At 49.9% G+C, this 26,341-nt stretch overlaps 2 protein-coding genes across 11 annotated transcripts in view; one reads left to right on the forward strand and one right to left on the reverse strand.

Annotated features, from left to right (window-relative positions):
• The window catches only part of LOC137414956 (E3 ubiquitin/ISG15 ligase TRIM25-like), a 1,058,494-nt gene that overhangs the window by 499,983 nt on the left and 532,170 nt on the right, over positions 1 to 26,341 (forward strand). The gene's annotated exons all lie outside the window — the stretch shown is intronic.
• LOC137417051 (E3 ubiquitin-protein ligase TRIM11-like) overlaps positions 26,231 to 26,341 on the reverse strand; it is a 150,100-nt gene continuing 149,989 nt past the window's right edge. For all 10 annotated transcript variants that reach the window (XM_078770108.1, XM_078770106.1, XM_078770113.1 and 7 more), the window contains one exon: positions 26,231 to 26,341. This exon is cut by the window's right edge and continues 761 nt beyond it. The gene's annotated coding sequence lies outside the window, so the exon portion shown is untranslated.

The following is a 26,341-nucleotide window of genomic DNA, read 5'->3' on the forward strand; positions in this document are numbered from 1 at the left end:
TGAGGTATTCAATAACATCAACGTTACCAATTGATACGAGCGCGCGACATTACCAATTGATACGAGCGCGCGAGCGCGCATGTTACATGGATGGAAATGTAAAATGGCAGCTATAGCAGCACTAATTTGGATCTCTAGTCTGTCATTTCTGCACTGTGATTGGATAACATAAAAAAATATGTTTGGGAGTTAACAGCAGGAGTTGGTAGATTTTACGTGGGCTGGGTGAGAAACCTTTAAATAAGCAAGGGAAAATCTCTCGCAATACAAAGTCAATGGTGGGAAGAAAAGTTGAGTGGTACCAATGTTACTGCCAATGTCCCGCCCCTATGCAAGACTCAGGAGCATCTTGTTGACATTTAACCTTGAAAATACCTGGGTTTAGACCCCTTATGTACCATGTTAAGTTATCTGCAGTATTAACGTATCCTTATCATTTGTAAAACTGATTATTTTGTAATTACAGCATTAATATGCATACTAGTATACCATAGACACATGTAATCATGTTATGAATAGTTCTATCATGATCTATGCCCTTCAAAACATGGGTCTAGACACCTTCATTTTTCAATTATCTGCAATATTGGCTGAGATATGTCAAAAATCGTTTTTTTGATAATGGCAGCAGTAATTTGCATATAAATGGTATGTGGGACATTTTTTCAGCTTGGGGCCATAGCTAGTCATTTTCTACACATTTTTTCCAATCTAGAAACACTGATTAGAAGTATATCTCCGGGGGGTGCAGGGGGACCTAGTCTTCCTACTAGACTATATGGACACCCAGAGAGATGAAGCCAGGTGTAACATGGAAAAATTGGAAAATAAAATGAACAGCCAAGAGGATAAGATAAAATAAATGGGGGACAAAACCACCCGGGAATTGGAAAAAATGATGGCAGCGTCAAAGAAGGACATGAAAAAAGCGGGGGAGGACATTAGGCGCGGGTTGAGCGAGGAGGTCGCAATGGGGTGCGACGAGGTGAAGAGATGTGAGGAACACGTGGGGAGCGAGCTTGAGCGAGGCACAGCCAAGTTGACCGGGGATATGGAAGTCGCGACGCGAGAAGAAATTGTAGAAAAACCGGCGATCGTCAAATTGGTAAAATAAATTTTATGGGTGCCGGCGGTCGTCGAGGAAAAAGAAATGATTGAAATTGGGGCCGAAGAGACGGTAGAATCGGAGAACAGATCACGGGAGAAGGTAATGGAATGCACACAAAGTTCGTATTCACACCGTGATTCCGTGCTTGTTAACCCCAATAAAGGTTTACAGGTGCTGGCGGAAAAGCCGGGGAAGGAGGACCCCGAGGTGAGTGGAAAAAATGGCGTGAATGTGTTTGGTGCGAACGGGTTTTTGGTGCGCTTGGGACAGAGTCGAGACCCGGGCGGTCGCAGAAGGTCCATTGTGCGGTGTACGAGGGCGACTTGGGCGCGGTATGAGAGAGAGTGTGCGCCGAAGCGTGAGTGAGGAAAGTGTGCGCCAAAGTGTGCAATGATTGGGTGTGTAACAGGAGAGTGCACACCTGAGGGTGTTATGGAGTGTGTAACGGAAGTGTGTGCTGAAGCATGATAGAGAAAAGTGTGCGCCAGGGTGTGCGATGATTGGGTGTATAACAGGAGAGTGCACACCCGAGGTTGTTATGGAGTGTGTAATGGGAGAGTGTGTTACAGAGTGTGTGCAGGAGTGCACACCAGAGCGGGTTACAGAGTGTGTGCAGGAGTGCACACCCGAGCATGTTACAGAGTGTGAGGGAGAATGCACACCAGACTGTGTGCAGGAAGAGTGTGTAACGGAGTTTGTGGAAGGTACGAGTGCACCTGGGTGGTGTGCACCTGAGTGTGTAAGAGAAGGGTGTGCACAGGAGAGTGCAGTAACGAAGTGTATGGGAGGCGCGGGGACGGCTGGGTGTGTGAGTGCGGAGTGCGTTGCAAGCGGTGAGGACACGGCTCATGCATCGACACAGACCGGGGGGGTAGCGCGTCGTGGGAAGGGTAGCGTACGTGAGCCCCCGGTGAGTTGTGTGCAGCAGGGACCGGAGGGAATCCGTGCTGCGTCGGTCTCACAAGGACCTGCGTGCACGATTCGTACCGCCCCCTGCACTGTATGGTTGGTGCCGTGCCGTGGCGGCAAAGGCAATCGGCGAGGTTCAAGGGGAGGTAGAAGATTTCGGAGCCGCGCACCCTAACGGGTGCGGTGCTCCGACGGTGCGCGGTTGGGCCATCGTGCGTGGGAATGCGAGGCCCCGTGCCAGGATGGGGCCCTGCACCTCGGCCCGTCCATACCTCCCCCTTTGGATCGAAAATGCCGGACGGACACCCCATACAGGAGACCAATCACCCAAATGGATCGCTCGGCCCTGAGAGGTCGAGCCGTGACAATGTATATCCACATGAAGAGGCTCGTAGAGTGTAGCGGACTGATGAGGATAGTGTACCCTACTTGGAGAAATGGAAGTCTGACTATTCCTCACACAGCAGGGCCCATGAGCATTAGTTTAGGGGGATGGCAGTGACAGGCACATGGGGGTGCCAGCAATAGTTACCTCCATGGGGCACCGAAGCTAGCCGAGGGAGGGCTGGGATAATATTAGGGAATTAGAAGACTGCAGCGACTGAGATTTAAGTAGTGACATCTGACCTATAGTGGGGACGGGGGTAGCTTAGATGGATGACAATGACAAGGGAGTGCCTAGTTTAAAGGGATGACAGGGAAGCATGAGAGTAGGGGAAGTAGTCAGTTAGATGATGCTGTGTGTGTGAGGAATTGTGTTGAGATAAATGGAATTGTGTTGAAAGGTGTGTGAGCACAAAAGGTGTGCAAGTTATTTAGTGTGTGGAAGTAGTAGTGTGAATTGACTTGCATGGTGTGCAAGATGAAAGGTGTGAGCACAAAAGGTGTGCGAGAAAAGTGGTGTGCAAAATAAATGGTGTGCGAATAAGTAGTGTGGAATAGAAGGTGTGGAATGCATGGCGCGAAGGAGTGAATGGGGGGAGGTGGAACCCATTCGCGAAAGCCCGGGGGGGGGGGGGCGGTAGTGTAAAGCCAGGTAGAGGGTACAGGCAAAATTTGTATGGATATTGACACCTGTGGTGAGGGTAGTAGAACAAAGTGTTTTGTTGGGTGCATGAGTATGTGGAATGGCTGGGCATGTGGTTTAATTGGTGCGTATGGTTATTGGGGCACTCCGCCACTGGTAGTTTGTCGGCCAGGTGAGGCCGCAGGTAGGCTCTGGGAGCCGGTTAGTTGTAGTGTTGAGTGGCGCCCGAGGATCCCAGGAGAGGACCCGGGTTGCCCAATGCCAAGGTGGGCATCAGGGAGTAAAGTGCCAGGAGGGGCCTTCCCCAGTTAGGGTAGTTGAGAGTTGTTGAGTGGGGCCCGAGGATCCCAGGAGAGGACCCGGGTTGCCCAATGCCAAGGTGGGCATCAGGGGTAAAGTGCCAGGAGGGGCCTTCCCCAGTTAGGTAGTCGCAGGAGCAGGTAAGCTCGGGTGGCACCTTCAGTGGCGGAGGTGCGCAGGTAGGTAGACCTGCTGGTAGAGCCACACGACCTAGCCCCGAAATTGTGCGAGGACACAGTATGAAAATTTGTGGGAGTGAGACCCAAATTTTGGAGGACACCACAGAGTGGGCAATGGGAATTCGGGTTCTTAGAACCACATAGTTTAAAGAGGCCGATTGGCAGGGTACGACCGCGGGTAGTTTAAATGAGTAAATGTCAGTAGTTTAGTTAGGTAGGATGAGAAATCCCTTCGCACCATCCACAGCCAGTCACCAAGGAGGACGAAGTTCCACACCGAGGCTCTGTAAGCCGTTTGAGAAGTGAGACGCATCACGACGTAAGGGTGACATTGTGTTTTGTTCCATCCCTTCCTTCCTGGGAGGGCTTGGGAGACGAATTTGGATAAGAGGGGGATATGGGGGACAAGACGTAGAGACGAATTGTAAATGCAAGGGGGGCTAGGGTAGTGTAAGCCGACGGTGGGGGGTACGGATGGCTAGGGGGGGACGAGCCTGCTCTGCTCGCTCTTCCGCGCTCCTCGCGCTGCATTACCTTGTTGTTCTATGTGCCGTTGCGTCTTTTCCACTTTGCTTGTTGTGCATTGTCTCTCCCCCCACCCCAGGACCATTTTGGAGGTGGAACTGTGCAGCACCATCGACCTGTGCAGCATCCTGCTGCACCTTGCGACATCTGTGCAGCCGAACGGCACAGTATTTGCTGCCATATCCTTTTGCTGTAACTTTGCTACACCTGTGCAGCACTTTGCTGCCACAAACCCTTTGCTGCACCTTACACTCATGGACCACAAGCTTTGTGGCCTTGCACCTCTGCTGTGCAGCACTTTGCTGCAAAATCACCTTGCATCTTCGGACCACTTGTTTTGAGTGGCGTTAATGCCACACAGTTGGACCACATGGGAGTGGCCCTGCCTGGCAAAGAAAAAGAAATGAAATGAAATAAAAGCATTTTTTGTGCCTTTTTATTATGGTGTGCTGGGGATGAGAAGATGTGTAAGTTTAGGTAGCCCTGAAGATCAAAAATGGCCTGTATGCCGGTCCTGGGGCTAGCCGGTTTGATATATGCACACAGAAGAAGCAAGAAGCAAGATGCAAGAAGCAAGCAGCAAGTGTCATGATTTTTTAGTGTGTTGTGTTTTTGCTGTGCTTTCTCTCCCCTCCAATCTTCTCTTCCAAAAAGGACAGGTCCTGGGTCATAGAATTGTAAATAAGATTAAGTTTTTGTGCTTGTAAATATAAAAATGCTGCCCACCGGCTATGTGTTTAGTTTGACGAATTCCGGATATTCGGTTAGTTGTGGGTGCGAATCTGATATGTAGCTACTCAACGCAATAGGAGGGACATATCCAGTGTTTTAAAACTGTCGCATACACGGGTTGGAGTAAATGTTAGGGGGAACCACACCTATATGTCACATGTAAAAGTAAAAGTTAATTTTGCATGTCATTCTCTAACCGGTCGTTGCATTTGTTGGTTCCGACTCGGGGACGAGTCTGAGGAGGGAGGGGTGTAGTATTGCGGTTTTGTGTTTTGATAATAAAGGTTTATTTCCCCTCCTAGTTTAGTTACACTACAACACGTAGCCTCGTTTAAGCTCAGTTATTTCTTAGTAAATGTAAGCGTAGACCTTTCCTATGTTTAGTTTGCGTTGAGTAGAATGACAATTAGGTCTCCTTCCAATGCTTATGATGCCTTGATTGTTTGTGGATTTGGCGCGAAATCCCACGAGGCCGGCCTGAACAAGTCGGTCAAGGCCAAAGGAAGGCGGGACAGGAAGAGTGGGAGTGACCGGTAAGCACGAGCCGCCAATCAGGGCTCGAGGAGAGTGGCTTACCACTGCGGCAAAAGGCGTGGTTTGGAACATTCGATGCAGCTAGGGCGGAACCAATATAACCCTGCGCCCGAAGCACCCACCTCAGTTATGAGAATGGATGTGCGGTGTTGAATTACAAGTTATGAGCTCGGGTGAAACGCGCATGAGTTACAAGTTGAGTTCTCGGTTGAGCACGAGTCAGATCCTCCGTTGAGTTACAAGAGTGAAAGCGCGCAGGTGTATTAATCGCGCTGTGAGAGACAGCCGTGCCGGGCCACAGAGACGTGCGTATATTTTCCCGCCTGCCTGCCTTTGCCAAGACACGTGCTGCGAGGATTCCTCCCGCCTGCCTGCCTGCCTTCGTCGGGGGAAGTGTGGTGACCGCCAGAGGGATACGCCGGGTGAGCTGTTCCTGGACGACCAAAGCCGGCGCGTTCAGCGCATGAACAATTCTTCCTTCATCCCCCTGTGAGTGTGAATGGGCCCATTGTCTGGGCCGATAAGTTATGCCTGTTTTAAGACTGCCCTGTGTCTCTGCTTCTTCTACCAATCATTGTAAATAATGATTAAACCTGTTATTTCTTTGATTCGACCGTCTCGTGTTTTCCATCATTGACTAAGCATGGTACGAATTATATCGCTCTGACCGGATTCCAATAGTAAGGTAACAGCACGGACCACGTGGTACGCAATCCGCTCGGGTGTACTCAAATTACACGTGGTTCGTGCGAGACTTGATCCCCGCTTCTGCGGCAGCGTGGGTACTTAGGTACGTGCGAACATTGTCCCGAAACCCTGTCCCGCGTCTGACCGGAAGTGGCGACTCAGTCTCGCGGTTGCGAAGACCCCAGGAGAACAAGGGGCTTAATCTCCCCTGGTAAGGGAACGGGGGTCGCGCAAAACCGTAGCAATATGTTGGAAAAACTGAAAATACACCCAACACACGATTTAACAACACCCGGTCAGTAATCAATAACTTCCACACCATTCAGGGCAAATCTCTACCTCACACGATACACTTTAATCAACCGGATCACTCTATAAACAAGCGTTACGCCAAGGTCCCCAGTCGGTGAAGTGATGCGAGTTGACAAAGTGGAAGACGCAAGGCGGCCATCTTGGATTTTGACGTGGCGACCCAATTTTCAATAGCGTTCTTCCTTATGCCTAGATACACCCACACACCAGATTAGAAGTTGGTACTTCGCTTATTTTTCAAGATATTCCGCTCACAAGGTTCAGACATACATGGCGGCGGCGATCTTGGATTTTGACGTGGCGACCCAAGCAAAGCTGCCCCCAAACCATAATATTTCCACCTCCATGCTTTGCAGTTGGTAATTCTTGTGGTCAAATGCTGTGTTTGGTTGTCACCAAACATGTCTTCTGGTACTGTGGCCAAATAGTTCTCCCTTTGACTCATCTGTCTAGAGCACATTGTTCCAGAAGTGTTTGTCTTTGCCTAGGTGTTCATTGGCAAACTTTAGTCTTGCCCTGATGTTCTTTCTGGACAGCAAATGTTTCCTCCTGGCACACCTCCCCTGTAGATCAAATTTGTGCAGCCTCTTTCTAATGGTAGACTCGTGCACTTTGACATCAACAGTGGCAAGAGCTACCTTTGAGGTCCCGTGATGACATTCTGGGGTTCTTCGAGACTTCTTTCAGCATCTTGTGGTCTGCTCTCGGGCTGAACTTGCTGGGGCAGCCTGGCCTGAACAAGTTGGCAGTTGTTTGGAATCTTCTCTACTTGTAGATGATCTTCCGGACAGTTGAATGATTGATTTCAAATTGTTTGGAGATCTTTTTAAATCCCTTCCCAGACTCGTAGGTATCTATAACCTTCTTTCTGAAGGCCTCAGAGAGCTCTTTTGATCTCGGCATGGTGAAGCCGCACACTTCAACAACAAAGAGCAAACCAAACTAAATGTCTGAGGTTTAAATAAGACAGGTTCCTCCAAGATCCTCTCTAACGATGTTCTAATCATTTGCACCTGAGCTGGTGCACCTGATTCTAATTTTAGGTCTTTGAAGTAGTGATAAATGTAGGGGTGTACTTACTTTTTCCACATGTGAAATTTGCATTTATGTTTATGTAAATTATACGATGGACTCCAAAATGTAAATGTTTCATGATATTTGTTATATTATATCACCTTTGTCTATCAATATTGTTGAAATGAAGATCAAATAGCTGTATATTGAAATATGTTGAAAAAGTCAAAACTTTACATGGGGTGTACTTACTTTTTCACGTGACTATATATGGTGGCGGCCATCTTGGATTTTAACGTGGCGACCCAATTTTCAATAGGGTTCTTCCTTATGCCTAGATACACCCACACACCTGATTAGAAGTTGGTACTTCGCTTATTTTTCAAGATATTCCTCTCACAAGGTTCAGACATACATGGCGTCAGACATACATGGCGGCGGCCATCTTGGATTTTTTTTTTTTTTTTTTTTTTTTTTTTGTATACTGAATCGAGGCTCGTGAAAGAGCTAACATTTACTTCACAAACAAATCAACCAGACCAACAAAATATATAAAAAGCGGGAGCGGAAAACAAGATGGGGAGAGAAGGTGAAGCACACAAACACAACATTTGAGAGCAGGGAGATGTGTGGAAGGGAGAGGGCTTGGGGGGAGGAGGCATGGGAAGGGGGGGGGGGGTGGAGGGAGAAGTATAAAACACAAGGACACCAATGACTTCCAGGACAGAAGTTGGTATTTCAAAAAAGTGGAATTGGGGTGAAATTAGCGGGGGTAGAAAAGATCAAGGTTTTGGATGGGGGAAGATAAGAGATGGTGGTGAACAGCTGTTTTAAAGACCTGGAGGGTGGAGTGGGATTGAAGAGAGTGAGGGAGTTTGTTCCAGAGGCGGGAGAAAAGAGGAATGAAGGAGTGAAGGTGAGCAGAGAGTCTTGATTTTGGCAGTTTGACCATAAGAGGGTTGCAGGCAGATCTTGTGCGACCTGTAGGAATATTTGCGGGACAGAGCCCAGAGAGAGCTGGGGGGGCAAGGCCAGAGAGGAGTCGGTAGAAGATGGAAAGACCACCAACCTGCCTGTGGTGAGTGAGTGAGAGGCCCTTGGAGTTAGCTTCATCGCGGGAGATTCCAATGATTCTGAATGCTTTGGTTTCAACAGCGTGAAGACGAGCTAGGTGTGAGGCAGGAGCACCAGCCCAGAGGGGAGAGCAGTATTCCATTGAGCTGCGGATGAAAGCCTTGTATGTGGTGAGGAGCTCAGGTGTGCCAAGGAAGGACTTCGCACGACGGAGGATGCCCAGTCGGCGACTGGCTTTGGAGGCCAGATTTGAAATGTGGTTTTCCCAGGAAAGATCATGGCAGATAGTGAGACCCAAAAGCTTGAGTGACAGAACTTCTTGGAGAGGATTATTCAGAAAGTGGATGGGAGGGTTGTCCATTCGGTCTTTTCGGAGAGACATCGTAAGAGTGTGAGATTTGTCAGGATTGAAAGACATGTTCCACTTGTTTGCCCAGTCTGTGATTTTGTCCAGGTCTGCAGAGAGTGAGGAGGCAGCAGACTGCCGATCTGAGGGATGAAGAATGGAGCGACAGAGTAGAGTCATCAGCAAAGAGATACAGAGGATTTTCAAGAGAGTCAGAGAGATCATTGATGAAGACCAGAAAAAGGACAGGGCCTAGAACACTGCCTTGTGGAACTCCAGCCTGAACAGGAAGAGGAGATGAGAGAAACCCATTGAGGGCCACACGTTGACTACGACTAGAGAGGAAGTCCGCCAGCCATGCGTGGAGATTTCCATGGATACCAAAAGAGGAGAGTTTGGTGAGCAGAGCGGGGTGCCAGACCGTATCGAAGGCACGTGATATGTCAAGGGAGACTGCTCTAATTTCCAGTTTGGCATTGAGGACCTCCATCCATTGTTGAGAAAGCAGAAGCAGCATGTCCAGAGTAGAGTGTCCAGGTCTGAAACCAAATTGATGATCAGAGATCAAGCCATTGGAGAAGAGGAAAGATTTCATATCTGAAGCAATGATGGATTCCATGACTTTGCTGATAATTGGGAGAAGGCTGATTGGTCTGTAGTTGCTGGGATCTGTTTTTGCACCTTGTTTGTGCAAAGCGGTGATGTTGGCAGATTTCCAAGCAGATGGAAGATGACCTTGAGCAAAAGAGAGGGTGAAGAGAACAGAGAGAGGGAGTGAAAGAGCGGAAGAACAGGATTTTAGGACCCGTGGGCTGATGCCGTCAGGTCCAGTTGCAGAATCCGAGTCGAGGGTTGACAGAAACTTTTCCACCTTGTCAGGAGGAAAGGACACAGAGTCCAGGAGCAGCTGGGTACGACTGGGTATGGTGGGTACAGAGAGGGATGGGTTTGGGACACAAGATTTAGAGGCAAACACAGAGTTGAGGCATTCAGCTTTTTCACGTGCGGAGTCAGCCGTGTGGCCATTTGAGGTGAGGGAGGGGATGGAGGGGGAACAAACACCAGAAACAGATTTGACCAGACGCCACCAGGATTTGGAAGAGGGAGACAGATAAGAGAGTTCGGTCCTGAGAAAGGAGAGATATTGTTTCCTGGCTGTCCTGAGGGTGGACACACACTTGTTTCGGGCTTTGTGAAAGGAAATGAGATTTCCTTCCGTTGGATTTGCTTTCCAGGAGACGAAAGCAAGTTGTTTCTGGGCAATAGCCTCACCACAAGATTCCGTGTACCATGGACGGGAGGAAGGGTATGACAACAGAAGACGAGATGGGATAAATCTGTGCATGAGAGAGAGCAGTTTGCTTTGGAAGAATTCCCAGGAAGAATTTATGTCAGAGGCAGTAGAGATGGGAGACCAGTCCAGATGATTGATGGCTGCTTGAAGACCGTGCCAGTTGGCCTTAGTGAAATGCCAGACTCGTCGACGCTGAGGAGGCTCTCTGAGAATGGTCAGAGAGATGTCCACTTTAACAAGCACATGATCAGAAGAGCCGATTGGAGCAGAAGAAGAGCAGCAGACATTTTCAGGGAAGTTAGTCATAACCAAGTCCAGAAGAGAAGATGCTCCGTTGACTGAAATCCGGGTCGGGAAATTGACAGTTTGTGTCAGTCCCATTGAGTCACAGAAGTCCTTTGCTGAAGAGCCATGGCTGGTGAGAGAGGTACCCACACCCAGCCAACTGGCATGGTGACAGTTGAAATCACCACATATGAGGAAGAGAGAGTTGGGATGGGTAGATAGAAGTTGGTCCATATTCTCAGACAGCGAGATGTAGATGGAGTCATCACTGTTTGGTGGACGGTACAACACACATATGAACAAAAGGTGGGAGCGAAGGGGAAGCCGTAGCCAAAGGTATTCCTGGGGGTGAGGTGGAGAGAGGGCAGTGCAGGGCGAGTGAGGAAGAGAGTTTTTAATAAAGATAGCAACCCCACCTCCAGGACGAGGCTCAGGTCTATCATACCGGAGTAGGGAGTAACCTGGGAGAGATACCAAGGAATCAGAGACATCATGAAGGAGGAAAGTTTCTGTTCAGCAGATCACGTCTGGTTTGTCAGAAGCAACCTGTATGGAGAGATCAGACATGTTTGAGCGAAGGCCCCGGATGTTTGAGGTCCATACTGTTAAGGAAGAGGAAGGGGGAGCATCGGATACAGAACAGGGGGGGGGAGCGGTAGGGTAAGATGTGGAAGAGGAGGAAGAAGTAGGGAGAGCTGTTGAAGGTGTGTCAGAGATTACAGAATAGCTCGGAGAAAGGGAAGGATGGGGCAGACAAAAGGTTTGATGGTGATTGGGAGAGGCGCAGTGAGGTGTTATTTGACGAGGGGGAAGAGCGAGGCAGAAGGTTGAGGGAGATGAAGGTGAAAGTTGGAAGGGGGAAGAAGCGGGGAGGACGCTTTGAGGGGGAGGGGTGAGAGGGGAGTCTAGGAGGGGAGGAGCGAGGGAGAGTCTCGGAGGGGAGGGGTGTGGGGGGAGATTTGAAAGGAATGGGTGATTGGGAAGATTTGGAGGGGAGGGGCAAGGGGGAAGATTTGAAAGAGATGGGTGATGGGGATGGTTTGGAGGGGATGGGCAAGGGGGTAGATTTAGAGGGGAGGGGTGATGGGAAATGGGATTTTGGGGTGATGGGATTTTGAAAAATGTACGATTAAAAATGTACGATTTTGACGTGGGTTGCACCCACACACCAAATTCGAATGCCGTCCTTCGCTTACGCACGCACGCATGCACACTCGCACGCACGGACACACGGACGGAGCAGATAACCATAGTCCCCCTTTCGCTCCGCTGTGCGACGGGGGACAATGACATTTAAAATCTCTGCCATTGAATCAATTACAAATCGATCACACACCACGATTCTGAAACGTGAGTCCTTTTGGATACATAAACCTCGGACAAAAATCCCTCATGGCATAAATTCTGATGATTAAAGAATGTTTCAACATCAACCCAATCAAATCATTAACCGTAACCCATTCATTCACTCATTCATTCATTCTGCCTTTACAAATGTAGGTAGTGTATTCATACTTGTATAAATATAAATGGTATATGAATATATGCTTGTGTGTTTTTGTATGTATATATATATATTTGGATGTCCACGTGCACAATTTGTAACGTGAACGGTAACTGTTAGCTGCGCTTCATTCCGCTGAACTTGGGGACGGTGAGTGAGCTTTGGCGTGGCTCTTCTTTCTGGATGCATCTTCTACACACATCGCACATCTTACCCACATATCACTGTACATACTTGTCTGATATACATGCCTGTTGTTTCTGGAGACTAAGAAGAAGACGTTTGTTGGTCGAAACTTGTCGAGAATTCAAGATCGACCGTCCTGAAGCTACGTCTGCGTCTTATTTAATCTCCCGATTATATTTATATTGTTACGGATCGCGGTTAGATGTTATTTCGACCGAGCGGTGGTGTATTACCGCGACCTAACAGTTATTCCCCGACTAGACCCCGATTCCACCCAGACGTTGACTAAATCGCGCTATGCTAAATCAATGATGGAAAGGACACAACGACTGGGATAAATGAAACGACGCCAGGGGTACAGTTCTCAAGACCTCCGGAGGAGGGTATAATTAGTGGTGGAGAAAAGGGGTAGATTACAAGGTAGAGTGAGGTAAAAGACACAGAAGAGATAGGCACTTAGTTACAGTCTTATCTTATCCCAGACAGACCACAGACAAACGGAACAAGGCTGACTTACACAGGGATTGATGGCAGGGAAGGACAGGTAGTTCGACAGCACAAGGTGCACCTTGGCTCGGGGACAGGATCAAGCACGGTCCAACAGATGCAGGGAGGCCTCACAGCGCTCGGAGGTGGCGTCTTCCTTTCTCCAAGCTCAGCGCGCATCTGACGTCACCTCTCCCTCATTTGCGCATGCTCAACGGGGAGTGACACGCCCTCGGCTGGTTGGCTCCGCCCCAGATGGGACCGGTCCGCCGCTTCCATTGGGTGCGGGGGTTACCGGGCTCCGCCCTTGACGAGGAGCTGACAGCGAGCCCCTACTTGGTAACCCCGTCGAGCACATGTTTGATGGCGGCTCGTAGGGAAGGCCTCATGTCCTCCCAACACCCCCTACCAACCAAGCCGGAGTGAGGACGCGCACTCCCTGTCCACGCCACCGCCGTTGCTGTTGTTGTTGTTGTTGTTGTTTCTGAACCGTGAGGAAGAGCTGCGGGGAGGTATTGGGAGGTCCTAAACTTCCTAACGGTGTCATACAATCACATTCTGGTGCAACGAAGGGTCAGAATTAATGGAAACGAATCCTTAACTGACATAGACTAAGAATAACTAGCAAGATGTCCTATAGTTGTCTACGTGAGATGCGGTGGACCTGGATGCGACATTTAATGGGGGGAAATAGGGGGAGGTCGGGTCTACAGAGTGTTGTTTACAGAAAATGGGACTAGGGAATGGGGGATTGGGGATAGTTGGGAAGTACTGAGGAAATAGGGGAATATTTACAAGCGGATACGGATGGATGCAAATCCCATATCCGCAACATTGCACCCTTCTCTACCTCGGGGCGTCCCGACCCGATAAATTTTTACCTACTTTAGTGTGGCACTCAGATGTAGTTCCCTCTATTATTAACTCAACCCTGAGTGCGACAGTTTTACAGATGTTCACAAATGAGTAAATATGTCCCCCTGCGACGTTGCACCCTTCTCCTAACAGAAACACACCCACAGGATAACCGAATCGCGGAAAGCATCCTCAAACTAAACATACAGCCGGTAGGGAGCATCATTTACACAAGACTACACTGATATTTACACTACGATCCAGGACCTGTTCTTTGAGGAACACATGCAGATGTTATGCATAGAGAGAGAGCACGCATGCCAGCATCGATACACCAACCCACAAGTGCCCTGTGGCCCTACGGCCTTTAATAATGTGCAGAGCACCCCGTCCAAGCACCAAAAGCACCACCCCATTATGCACAGTCAGCACCATCCGGTGCACCAATAAAGTGTTCAATAAAAATGTACAATTAAGTGTCCATGGTCACCGGTGGTGTCGCAGCCGGCCGATGTTCTGCCGCTGGTCTTGCCTTCATGGAGTGCACTTGGCCTTCTGGCTTCTTTAGAAATAAAGAAAGGCGCCAACCGCGTCCATTTCTAAATTGTGGCCATCAGGGGGGCCAACTAAAAGTGGTTCACCTGTATGGCATAGGTGCCACGTTGACCCAGAGGTTCATCCACGGGTGGTGCTTGACCGCAAAAGAACTGCGGTCCATTGTGGGCGGCCACAAAAATTGCGGTCCATATGGTGTATCGATCCAGGCAGCAAGCAGCGGAAGTACAGGCCCACAACTGCAGAGCCAGCACCTCTCTCTCCTCTCTCTCTGCCCCAAAGCCAGATCCTCGGAGGTGGGAGACAAAAGAAGACAAGTGAGTAAGGTGGTAAGGGCGCAAAAGTGCACGCAATATAAGGTAATGCACACTGGGGGCACATGGGAACCAGGTGAGACAGGTACGTTCCTACCGTACGCCCCCCCCCCCCACCAGGTAACCTACATTGCCCCTCCCTTACCCCTTACTGTATCCACAAAACACAACACTACCCATAAACATCTACTTTACACATCAACAAACGTCCCTACTGTCTTCCCCGTTCCTCCCATAAACCAAATTCGTCTTCTCTCCCTCCTAACCAATCAAATTTGCCATTTTCAACTCCCATCAAAATCTGCCATCTCCAACTCAACATCAAAATTTGCCATCACCAATTCATCATCAGTCCCTCCTAAGGAGGGAGAGATGGAATCACCCCAATGTCTTATCCACGTCGTGATGCGTCTCACAAATCCAAACAGCAATTCTCATTTCCTGCAACACAAAACAAAGAAACACAGGTGTGGAGTCATCATCACCACCTCAGGTAAGTGGCTGCGTATGGTGCGACAGGTTCATCAATCCTAACTATTTCCTAAATGACTTTAACAACTTTACATTACCCGGGGTCTTTCCCTGCCAATCCATTGGCCACTTACACTATGGGTTCTAAAAACCAATTCCCATTGACCAAACTGTGGTGCTTCTCAAGTTGGGGTCTCACTCCCCCGATTCATCACTCGGTGCCCCCGCACAATTTCGATGGCTGGGTCATGTGACGCTCCCAGCTGGTCCGCCCACCTGCACACCTCCACCACTGTTGTTGCCTACCGAGCTCACCTGCTCCTCACCCTAACCTAACTAACTGGGGAAGGCCCTCTCGCACTCTCACCCCCTCAGTGCCCTCTCTGGCACGGCCTGCCCGATCCACACCTGGGATCCTCAGGCACCCACTGACACTAACGGCTCCCAGAGCCCACCTGCGGCCTCACCTGGCCGACATCTAACAGTGGCGGAGTGCCCAACCATTCACACTCATACTAACAGGCCACACGACCAGCCAATTTCACCACACCAATGCACCCATCCACAATACCATTCTGCAACCGCACCACAAATGCCAATATCCAACCACAATTTACCTATACCTTCTAACTATTCTTTAAACTACCCTCCCCGGGTACTCGTGAAAAGGGGTCCACTCTTCCCCCATCCACACCTTCGCACCATGCACACCACTCCGTACCACTTACTCCAACTCTCTCCACACCACTCATTCTCTGCTCCATATATTCCACACACCTGTGCTTGCACACCTGGGCTCTCATACTTGGTGCCGCCTGCACCCTTCTCTCCCCCAAGCGCATTCGCGCTGATCCACAACACTCACTACTCATACACTGCTCCACACACCTGTCCAGTTCTCACACCTGTGCAATCACACCTGTTCAATCTCAAACACACGGCATCATCTCATCTAACTACTCCCCTCTGAAACTTGCGCTTCCCAGTCGCCCCTTTAAACTATTGCGCTCCCACGTCATTATCAAACACTAAGCTACTACGTCCCCACTACAGGTATCAGTCACTATCTAACCTTAACGTTACCTAATGTCATCTTCGCTAGATCCCTACCAATATAACCTAACCCACCCGGGCTAGTTTTCACTGCCAGACACCCCATAATCTATAGCGCATTTGCCCCCATCATGGGAAGGGTGGCAGGGATGCCACCCTTACCCACCGTCATACGGCGCGAGTGGGACCTTGTGGGACCACCTCGTATGCGAGTCGTTGCCCGCCTGCCGGACCCCGTGCGTCGCCCCTTGCGGGGTCAGCGCGGGGCCGAACCGGCCGGGCCCCCACAGTACATTACCCCCAAGGGGCTCCCGTGCCTCCCCTATCCCTCTAAAAACTACCCCCGTTGGTGTCGATGCATGGGTCACACTTCCGCAACCCGCTACCCATTCCATACCACCACAACCTTGCTCACTCACACCTCGCACCTCTCCCATCACCGGTCCCTCTCGCTCGCACCCTCGTTCCATACCCTCCGGACCAGCCATACACCTCACTCTTGGCCTCTCACGAACATCCGGGTCCATCTCGACCCCCAAGCTTATTAAATCACCTGGCGCATCATACGCACGACCATATTGGTCACCACTTACACCGGGTCCTCTTTCTCTTCGCTTCTCCTCCATCAACTGCGAATCCCTCATCCGGTTAATGAGCACATCATCACGATCCGAACACAGACTTTGGACCAATTCTTTTACCTCCTCCTTTATCTCTTTCTTATCCTCTCTCCGTCGCTTCTTAATTTCGCTCACCCCTTCTTCCACTTCTTCTAATTTCTGCTTCACCTCCTTCATCTCCTCGTGCGCCCCCTTAAGTTCTTCCTCTAACTCCACCTTATTTTTTTATATGTGCTCCCGCACCTCCCGCTCTTTAACCTCCATCACCTGTACCACCTTGTTCATTTTCCTCGTCAGGTCCTCATGTACCGTCTGACACTCTTTTTTAATTACCCCTACGTCCTTTTTCATCTCCTTCTGTGTCGATTTTAAACCCTCTATTACCGCTGTGTTCTTCTTTACCTGGTCCCCCAACTCCTTTTGTCCCACTGTCAGTTGTTCTACTCCCAGCGTCAACTCCTCTATACCACCTTGCAATTTTACAGTCCCCTTTCTCACCTCCTTCTCCATGTGCTCCTTACAGTGCCTCACCTCCTCGCGCACTCCTCCGACCTCCTCACTCACACCTCTTCTGATCTCCTCTCCCATCACTTGCATCTCCTGCCCAGATGCCACCCTCATCTGCTCCATTTCCTCCCTGTGAGCATCCAATTTAGTTTCTACCCCCATTCTGACCCCCTCTATCTGCTGCCCCATTTTTTTAACTTCCCTTTCCGCTTGGTCCCTCATGTCCCTCAATTTGCCTTCCATACTGTTTTCTAACCCCTCTAACCCCTTTTTCATCCCTTCCATTTGATTCTCTTGAGCGGCCATTCTGTTTTCTACCCCCGTTAACCCCACCTGTATTTCCCCTAATCTATTGTCTAATCCCTCAAATTTGTTGTCTAGTCCCTCAAATTTGTTTCCTAATCCCTCTATTTTACTCCCTAACCCTCCGATCTGGGCCCCCATGTCCTCCCTCAATTTCTCGCTTTTGGACCCCATCCTTTGTTCTAACCGTTGGCTATTGGCCCCCATGTCCTCCCTCAATTTCTCGCTATTGGACCCCATCCTTTGTTCTAACAGTTGGCTATTGGCCCCCATGTCCTCCCTCAATTTCTCGCTATTCTGGGCCATAAGGGCCTTCATTTGTATAAAAAAAATGTTCAAATCCACCAACGGCGCTGCTACGGTCGCGGGCGCGGTCGCCGTAGCCATGTGCGAGGCGCCATTTTGCGCGCCCGCAACCTCGTGCACGAGGACGCCATTTTGCGAACCTGCCGCCCTCACTGCTTCGCTCTCCTCATGTCCCTCAATTTGGTCCTGGATCGACCCTGCCTCACTCTCCTCTACCGGAACCCAGCCGTCGTGATCTGCCATAGCGCGACTTTCAAAATTCGGGTTTTTTGTAAAACAAAATAATTTCCAACTGCTTGTAATTTTGAGCGCGTTAAGCGCGCTTCGGGCTTCGTATCCCACTCCTGACACCTATTGTTACGGATCACGGTTAGATGTTATTTCGACCGAGCGGTGGTGTATTACCGCGACCGAACAGTTATTCCCCGACTAGACCCCGATTCCACCCAGACGTTGACTAAATCGCGCGATGCTAAATCAATGATGGAAAGGACACAACGACTGGGATAAATGAAACGACGCCAGGGGTACAGTTCTCAAGACCTCCGGAGGAGGGTATAATTAGTGGTGGAGAAAAGGGGTAGATTACAAGGTAGAGTGAGGTAAAAGACACAGAAGAGATAGGCACTTAGTTACAGTCTTATCTTATCCCAGACAGACCACAGACAAACGGAACAAGGCTGACTTACACAGGGATTGATGGCAGGGAAGGACAGGTAGTTCGACAGCACAAGGTGCACCTTGGCTCGGGGACAGGATCAAGCACGGTCCAACAGATGCAGGGAGGCCTCACAGCGCTCGGAGGTGGCGTCTTCCTTTCTCCAAGCTCAGCGCGCATCTGACGTCACCTCTCCCTCATTTGCGCATGCTCAACGGGGAGTGACACGCCCTCGGCTGGTTGGCTCCGCCCCAGATGGGACCGGTCCGCCGCTTCCATTGGGTGCGGGGGTTACCGGGCTCCGCCCTTGACGAGGAGCTGACAGCGAGCCCCTACTTGGTAACCCCGTCGAGCACATGTTTGATGGCGGCTCGTAGGGAAGGCCTCATGTCCTCCCAACACCCCCTACCAACCAAGCCGGAGTGAGGACGCGCACTCCCTGTCCACGCCGCCGCCGTTGCTGTTGTTGTTGTTGTTGTTTCTGAACCGTGAGGAAGAGCTGCGGGGAGGTATTGGGAGGTCCTAAACTTCCTAACGGTGTCATACAATCACATTCTGGTGCAACGAAGGGTCAGAATTAATGGAAACGAATCCTTAACTGACATAGACTAAGAATAACTAGCAAGATGTCCTATAGTTGTCTACGTGAGATGCGGTGGACCTGGATGCGACATTTAATGGGGGGAAATAGGGGGAGGTCGGGTCTACAGAGTGTTGTTTACAGAAAATGGGACTAGGGAATGGGGGATTGGGGATAGTTGGGAAGTACTGAGGAAATAGGGGAATATTTACAAGCGGATACGGATGGATGCAAATCCCATATCCGCAACATTGCACCCTTCTCTACCTCGGGGCGTCCCGACCCGATAAATTTTTACCTACTTTAGTGTGGCACTCAGATGTAGTTCCCTCTATTATTAACTCAACCCTGAGTGCGACAGTTTTACAGATGTTCACAAATGAGTAAATATGTCCCCCTGCGACGTTGCACCCTTCTCCTAACAGAAACACACCCACAGGATAACCGAATCGCGGAAAGCATCCTCAAACTAAACATACAGCCGGTAGGGAGCATCATTTACACAAGACTACACTGATATTTACACTACGATCCAGGACCTGTTCTTTGAGGAACACATGCAGATGTTATGCATAGAGAGAGAGCACGCATGCCAGCATCGATACACCAACCCACAAGTGCCCTGTGGCCCTACGGCCTTTAATAATGTGCAGAGCACCCCGTCCAAGCACCAAAAGCACCACCCCATTATGCACAGTCAGCACCATCCGGTGCACCAATAAAGTGTTCAATAAAAATGTACAATTAAGTGTCCATGGTCACCGGTGGTGTCGCAGCCGGCCGATGTTCTGCCGCTGGACTTGCCTTCATGGAGTGCACTTGGCCTTCTGGCTTCTTTAGAAATAAAGAAAGGCACCAACCGAGTCCATTTCTAAATTGTGGCCGTCAGGGGGGCCAACTAAAAGTGGTTCACCTGTATGGCATAGGTGCCACGTTGACCCAGAGGTTCATCCACGGGTGGTGCTTGACCGCAAAAGAACTGCGGTCCATTGTGGGTGGCCACAAAAATTGCGGTCCATATGGTGTATCGATCCAGGCAGCAAGCAGCGGAAGTACAGGCCCACAACTGCAGAGCCAGCACCTCTCTCTCCTCTCTCTCTGCCCCAAAGCCAGATCCTCAGAGGTGGGAGACAAAAGAAGACAAGTGAGTAAGGTGGTAAGGGCGCAAAAGTGCACGCAATATAAGGTAATGCACACTGGGGGCACATGGGAACCAGGTGAGACAGGTACGTTCCTACCGTACGCCCCCCCCCCCCCACCAGGTAACCTACATTGCCCCTCCCTTACCCCTTACTGTATCCACAAAACACAACACTACCCATAAACATCTACTTTACACATCAACAAACGTCCCTACTGTCTTCCCCGTTCCTCCCATAAACCAAATTCGTCTTCTCTCCCTCCTAACCAATCAAATTTGCCATTTTCAACTCCCATCAAAATCTGCCATCTCCAACTCAACATCAAAATTTGCCATCACCAATTCATCATCAGTCCCTCCTAAGGAGGGAGAGATGGAATCACCCCAATGTCTTATCCACGTCGTGATGCGTCTCACAAATCCAAACAGCAATTCTCATTTCCTGCAACACAAAACAAAGAAACACAGGTGTGGAGTCATCATCACCACCTCAGGTAAGTGGCTGCGTATGGTGCGACAGGTTCATCAATCCTAACTATTTCCTAAATGACTTTAACAACTTTACATTACCCGGGGTCTTTCCCTGCCAATCCATTGGCCACTTACACTATGGGTTCTAAAAACCAATTCCCATTGACCAAACTGTGGTGCTTCTCAAGTTGGGGTCTCACTCCCCCGATTCATCACTCGGTGCCCCCGCACAATTTCGGTGGCTGGGTCGTGTGACGCTCCCAGCTGGTCCGCCCACCTGCACACCTCCACCACTGTTGTTGCCTACCGAGCTCACCTGCTCCTCACCCTAACCTAACTAACTGGGGAAGGCCCTCTCGCAGTCTCACCCCCTCAGTGCCCTCTCTGGCACGGCCTGCCCGATCCACACCCGGGATCCTCAGGCACCCACTGACACTAACGGCTCCCAGAGCCCACCTGCGGCCTCACCTGGCCGACATCTAACAGTGGCGGAGTGCCCAACCATTCACACTCATACTAACAGGCCACACGACCAGCCAATTTCACCACACCAATGCACCCATCCACAATACCATTCTGCAACCGCACCACAAATGCCAATATCCAACCACAATTTACCTATACCTTCTAACTATTCTTTAAACTACCCTCCCCGGGTACTCGTGAAAAGGGGTCCACTCTTCCCCCATCCACACCTTCGCACCATGCACACCACTCCGTACCACTTACTCCAACTCTCTCCACACCACTCATTCTCTGCTCCATATATTCCACACACCTGTGCTTGCACACCTGGGCTCTCATACTTGGTGCCGCCTGCACCCTTCTCTCCCCCAAGCGCATTCGCGCTGATCCACAACACTCACTACTCATACACTGCTCCACACACCTGTCCAGTTCTCACACCTGTGCAATCACACCTGTTCAATCTCAAACACACGGCATCATCTCATCTAACTACTCCCCTCTGAAACTTGCGCTTCCCAGTCGCCCCTTTAAACTATTGCGCTCCCACGTCATTATCAAACACTAAGCTACTACGTCCCCACTACAGGTATCAGTCACTATCTAACCTTAACGTTACCTAATGTCATCTTCGCTAGATCCCTACCAATATAACCTAACCCACCCGGGCTAGTTTTCACTGCCAGACACCCCATAATCTATAGCGCATTTGCCCCCATCATGGGAAGGGTGGCAGGGATGCCACCCTTACCCACCGTCATACGGCGCGAGTGGGACCTTGTGGGACCACCTCGTATGCGAGTCGTTGCCCGCCTGCCGGACCCCGTGCGTCGCCCCTTGCGGGGTCAGCGCGGGGCCGAACCGGCCGGGCCCCCACAGTACATTACCCCCAAGGGGCTCCCGTGCCTCCCCTATCCCTCTAAAAACTACCCCCGTTGGTGTCGATGCATGGGTCACACTTCCGCAACCCGCTACCCATTCCATACCACCACAACCTTGCTCACTCACACCTCGCACCTCTCCCATCACCGGTCCCTCTCGCTCGCACCCTCGTTCCATACCCTCCGGACCAGCCATACACCTCACTCTTGGCCTCTCACGAACATCCGGGTCCATCTCGACCCCCAAGCTTATTAAATCACCTGGCGCATCATACGCACGACCATATTGGTCACCACTTACACCGGGTCCTCTTTCTCTTCGCTTCTCCTCCATCAACTGCGAATCCCTCATCCGGTTAATGAGCACATCATCACGATCCGAACACAGACTTTGGACCAATTCTTTTACCTCCTCCTTTATCTCTTTCTTATCCTCTCTCCGTCGCTTCTTAATTTCGCTCACCCCTTCTTCCACTTCTTCTAATTTCTGCTTCACCTCCTTCATCTCCTCGTGCGCCCCCTTAAGTTCTTCCTCTAACTCCACCTTATTTTTTTCTATGTGCTCCCGCACCTCCCGCTCTTTAACCTCCATCACCTGTACCACCTTGTTCATTTTCCTCGTCAGGTCCTCATGTACCGTCTGACACTCTTTTTTAATTACCCCTACGTCCTTTTTCATCTCCTTCTGTGTCGATTTTAAACCCTCTATTACCGCTGTGTTCTTCTTTACCTGGTCCCCCAACTCCTTTTGTCCCACTGTCAGTTGTTCTACTCCCAGCGTCAACTCCTCTATACCACCTTGCAATTTTACAGTCCCCTTTCTCACCTCCTTCTCCATGCGCTCCTTACAGTGCCTCACCTCCTCGCGCACTCCTCCGACCTCCTCACTCACACCTCTTCTGATCTCCTCTCCCATCACTTGCATCTCCTGCCCAGATGCCACCCTCATCTGCTCCATTTCCTCCCTGTGAGCATCCAATTTAGTTTCTACCCCCATTCTGACCCCCTCTATCTGCTGCCCCATTTTTTTAACTTCCCTTTCCGCTTGGTCCCTCATGTCCCTCAATTTGCCTTCCATACTGTTTTCTAACCCCTCTAACCCCTTTTTCATCCCTTCCATTTGATTCTCTTGAGCGGCCATTCTGTTTTCTACCCCCGTTAACCCCACCTGTATTTCCCCTAATCTATTGTCTAATCCCTCAAATTTGTTGTCTAGTCCCTCAAATTTGTTTCCTAATCCCTCTATTCTACTCCCTAACCCTCCGATCTGGGCCCCCATGTCCTCCCTCAATTTCTCGCTATTGGACCCCATCCTTTGTTCTAACCGTTGGCTATTGGCCCCCATGTCCTCCCTCAATTTCTCGCTATTGAACCCCATCCTTTGTTCTAACCGTTGGCTATTGGCCCCCATGTCCTCCCTCAATTTCTCGCTATTCTGGGCCATAAGGGCCTTCATTTGTATAAAAAAAATGTTCAAATCCACCAACGGCGCTGCTACGGTCGCGGGCGCGGTCGCCGTAGCCATGTGCGAGGCGCCATTTTGCGCGCCCGCAACCTCGTGCGCGAGGACGCCATTTTGCGAACCTGCCACCCTCACTGCTTCGCTCTCCTCATGTCCCTCAATTTGGTCCTGGATCGACCCTGCCTCACTCTCCTCTACCGGAACCCAGCCGTCTTGATCTGCCATAGCGCGACTTTCAAAATTCGGGTTTTTTGTAAAACAAAATAATTTCCAACTGCTTGTAATTTTGAGCGCGTTAAGCGCGCTTCGGGCTTCGTATCCCACTCCTGACACCTATTGTTACGGATCGCGGTTAGATGTTATTTCGACCGAGCGGTGGTGTATTACTGCGACCTAACAGTTATTCCCCGACTAGACCCCGATTCCACCCAGACGTTGACTAAATCGCGCTATGCTAAATCAATGATGGAAAGGACACAACGACTGGGATAAATGAAACGACGCCAGGGGTACAGTTCTCAAGACCTCCGGAGGAGGGTATAATTAGTGGTGGAGAAAAGGGGTAGATTACAAGGTAGAGTGAGGTAAAAGACACAGAAGAGATAGGCACTTAGTTACAGTCTTATCTTATCCCAGACAGACCACAGACAAACGGAACAAGGCTGACTTACACAGGGATTGATGGCAGGGAAGGACAGGTAGTTCGACAGCACAAGGTGCACCTTGGCTCGGGGACAGGATCAAGCACGGTCCAACAGATGCAGGGAGGCCTCACAGCGCTCGGAGGTGGCGTCTTCCTTTCTCCAAGCTCAGCGCGCATCTGACGTCACCTCTCCCTCATTTGCGCATGCTCAACGGGGAGTGACACGCCCTTGGCTGGTTGGCTCCGCCCCAGATGGGACCGGTCCGCCACTTCCATTGGGTGCGGGGGTTACCGGGCTCCGCCCTTGACGAGGAGCTGACAGCGAGCCCCTACTTGGTAACCCCGTCGAGCACATGTTTGATGGCGGCTCGTGGGGAAGGCCTCATGTCCTCCCAACACCCCCTACCAACCAAGCCGGAGTGAGGACGCGCACTCCCTGTCCACGCCGCCGCCGTTGTTGTTGTTGTTGTTTCTGAACCATGAGGAAGAGCTGCGGGGAGGTATTGGGAGGTCCTAAACTTCCTAACGGTGTCATAAATCACATTCTGGTGCAACGAAGGGTCAGAATTAATGGAAACGAATCCTTAACTGACATAGACTAAGAATAACTAGCAAGATGTCCTATAGTTGTCTACGTGAGATGCGGTGGACCTGGATGCGACATTTAATGGGGGGAAATAGGGGGAGGTCGGGTCTACAGAGTGTTGTTTACAGAAAATGGGACTAGGGAATGGGGGATTGGGGATAGTTGAGAAGTACTGAGGAAATAGGGGAATATTTACAAGCGGATACGGATGGATGCAAATCCCATATCCGCAACAATATATATATATATATTAGATTTATTTAACAAACGAATATATTCCTGCGTGGGACGAGTCTGCCAAGATGCTGACTCAACCCGAGACTCAAACCCAAGGACATCACGTGCGCGGCAACAACCCACTGAGCTATTGAGTCTTCGGGATATCCTCAGGGATTTCTCACAATAATCTGCAAGCTTTATCATGGCCAAAGTCTTGTGTGCGTGCTCTGTCCATGTTGAGCAACACGACGGCCATTGCGGAAGCCTGGGCATGACTCGATCACAAGTTCGACTTGACGTACGCCAAACGTGCCTTTGTGCACTGGTATGTGGGGGAAGGAATGGAGGAGGGAGAGTTAGTGGAGGCACGGGAGGACCTCGCCGCGCTGAAGAAGGATTATAAGGTAGTTGGAGCTCACCTGGTTGAGGGAGAGGAGGAGGAGGGAGATGAGTTCTACCTCTTTTGGTCCTTCACCATTTTGTTATTCATTGACATTTATGTGTCATGGAGATCCTTACGTAGATCCTTACAAAGTAACCGATTGCTGAAGTGGATCACACACTGGGTCCACCATATTTGTCATTTACACCTGGTTTACACGTAAAGTTTATTTACCTCCACCACCACATTTACCTCGTAAACCATCTCTGCAGGTCTCGAATGATGGACCCATCTTTGAAGCAAGTTAACTCAGGGAAGACTTTGCAACTTGAGTGAACAATTTGATCGTTTCCTTTTACCCAATATTAAAGAATCTGATCCATTGATATTGTTTGTGTTTTGTCAACATCACGACAGGGGCTCAAACTCAAGACCCCAAGATCTTCAGCGAGCCACCTTAACCGTAAAGCCAGCACCAGGATTACTGGACCGTTGATCCATGTTGAACGGTTTACCTGTGATGCAGCTCACTTGTTGACGTCACGGATTTATTTAATTTAAACGGAATATATTACATTGTGACGTCACGTGGTAAGATCGGAGCACGAACATCAATTGCGGAGATTGTGAGGTTCGTGAAACGATGAACTCGATATCATGGACCAAGAAGATGTCGAACGAGGAGGAGATAATTATAGACCAGAAGGAGACCGGGTCCAAAGATCCAAGGGATCCCGTGGGTTGGACCGAGTCTGTATTGAGGAATTGATCACACAACCAGACATTGAGGAGGTGAACCCGTCTCCATTTTACCTCCAAATAAGCACGTGGGGACAGGTGGGGTTGACACAAGCAAGGTGTCAAGTTACCAAGCACCTAGCTAGCGCTTGCCAAGCCAGCCGTTCCTTAACAGTTTTACATGGAGTGCTTGCTGGAACGACTAAGCTTCTTGGCGAGAGCTCTTCAAGAACCTTGGTAACTGAACACACCTTGAGGTTCACCTGGAGAATTGTTTTTTTTCATTCTGAGATCCTCTCTTGAAATTAAGGTAAAGTCGAGAAAGATCACACCTTTGGGGCACAGATGTGACGTCATCAATAGGTTAAACACATCGCAATCCCGATCGATTGGAATAAGAAATAAAATAATTACCTGGAGATTTTATAGTTTGAATGAAGAAGATCAGAATGAACGTCTCACCTTGAGGGTTCTTCGTCTGATTCACGGCAAAGTCGGATCCGACTAAAAACTGCTCCTCCTTGTGGTTCATCGTTGGATCATTTTATTGGGAAAAAAGGTCACGTGGTGATTGTGTTCTGATTCGGGTCGAAACTGGGTTTAAACCCGAAAAGCATGTCGGGAATTGT

The sequence above is a fragment of the Myxine glutinosa genome, chromosome 1 (assembly GCF_964187855.1).
Source record: "Myxine glutinosa chromosome 1, kmMyxGlut1.1, whole genome shotgun sequence".
Classification (NCBI taxonomy): domain Eukaryota; kingdom Metazoa; phylum Chordata; class Myxini; order Myxiniformes; family Myxinidae; genus Myxine; species Myxine glutinosa.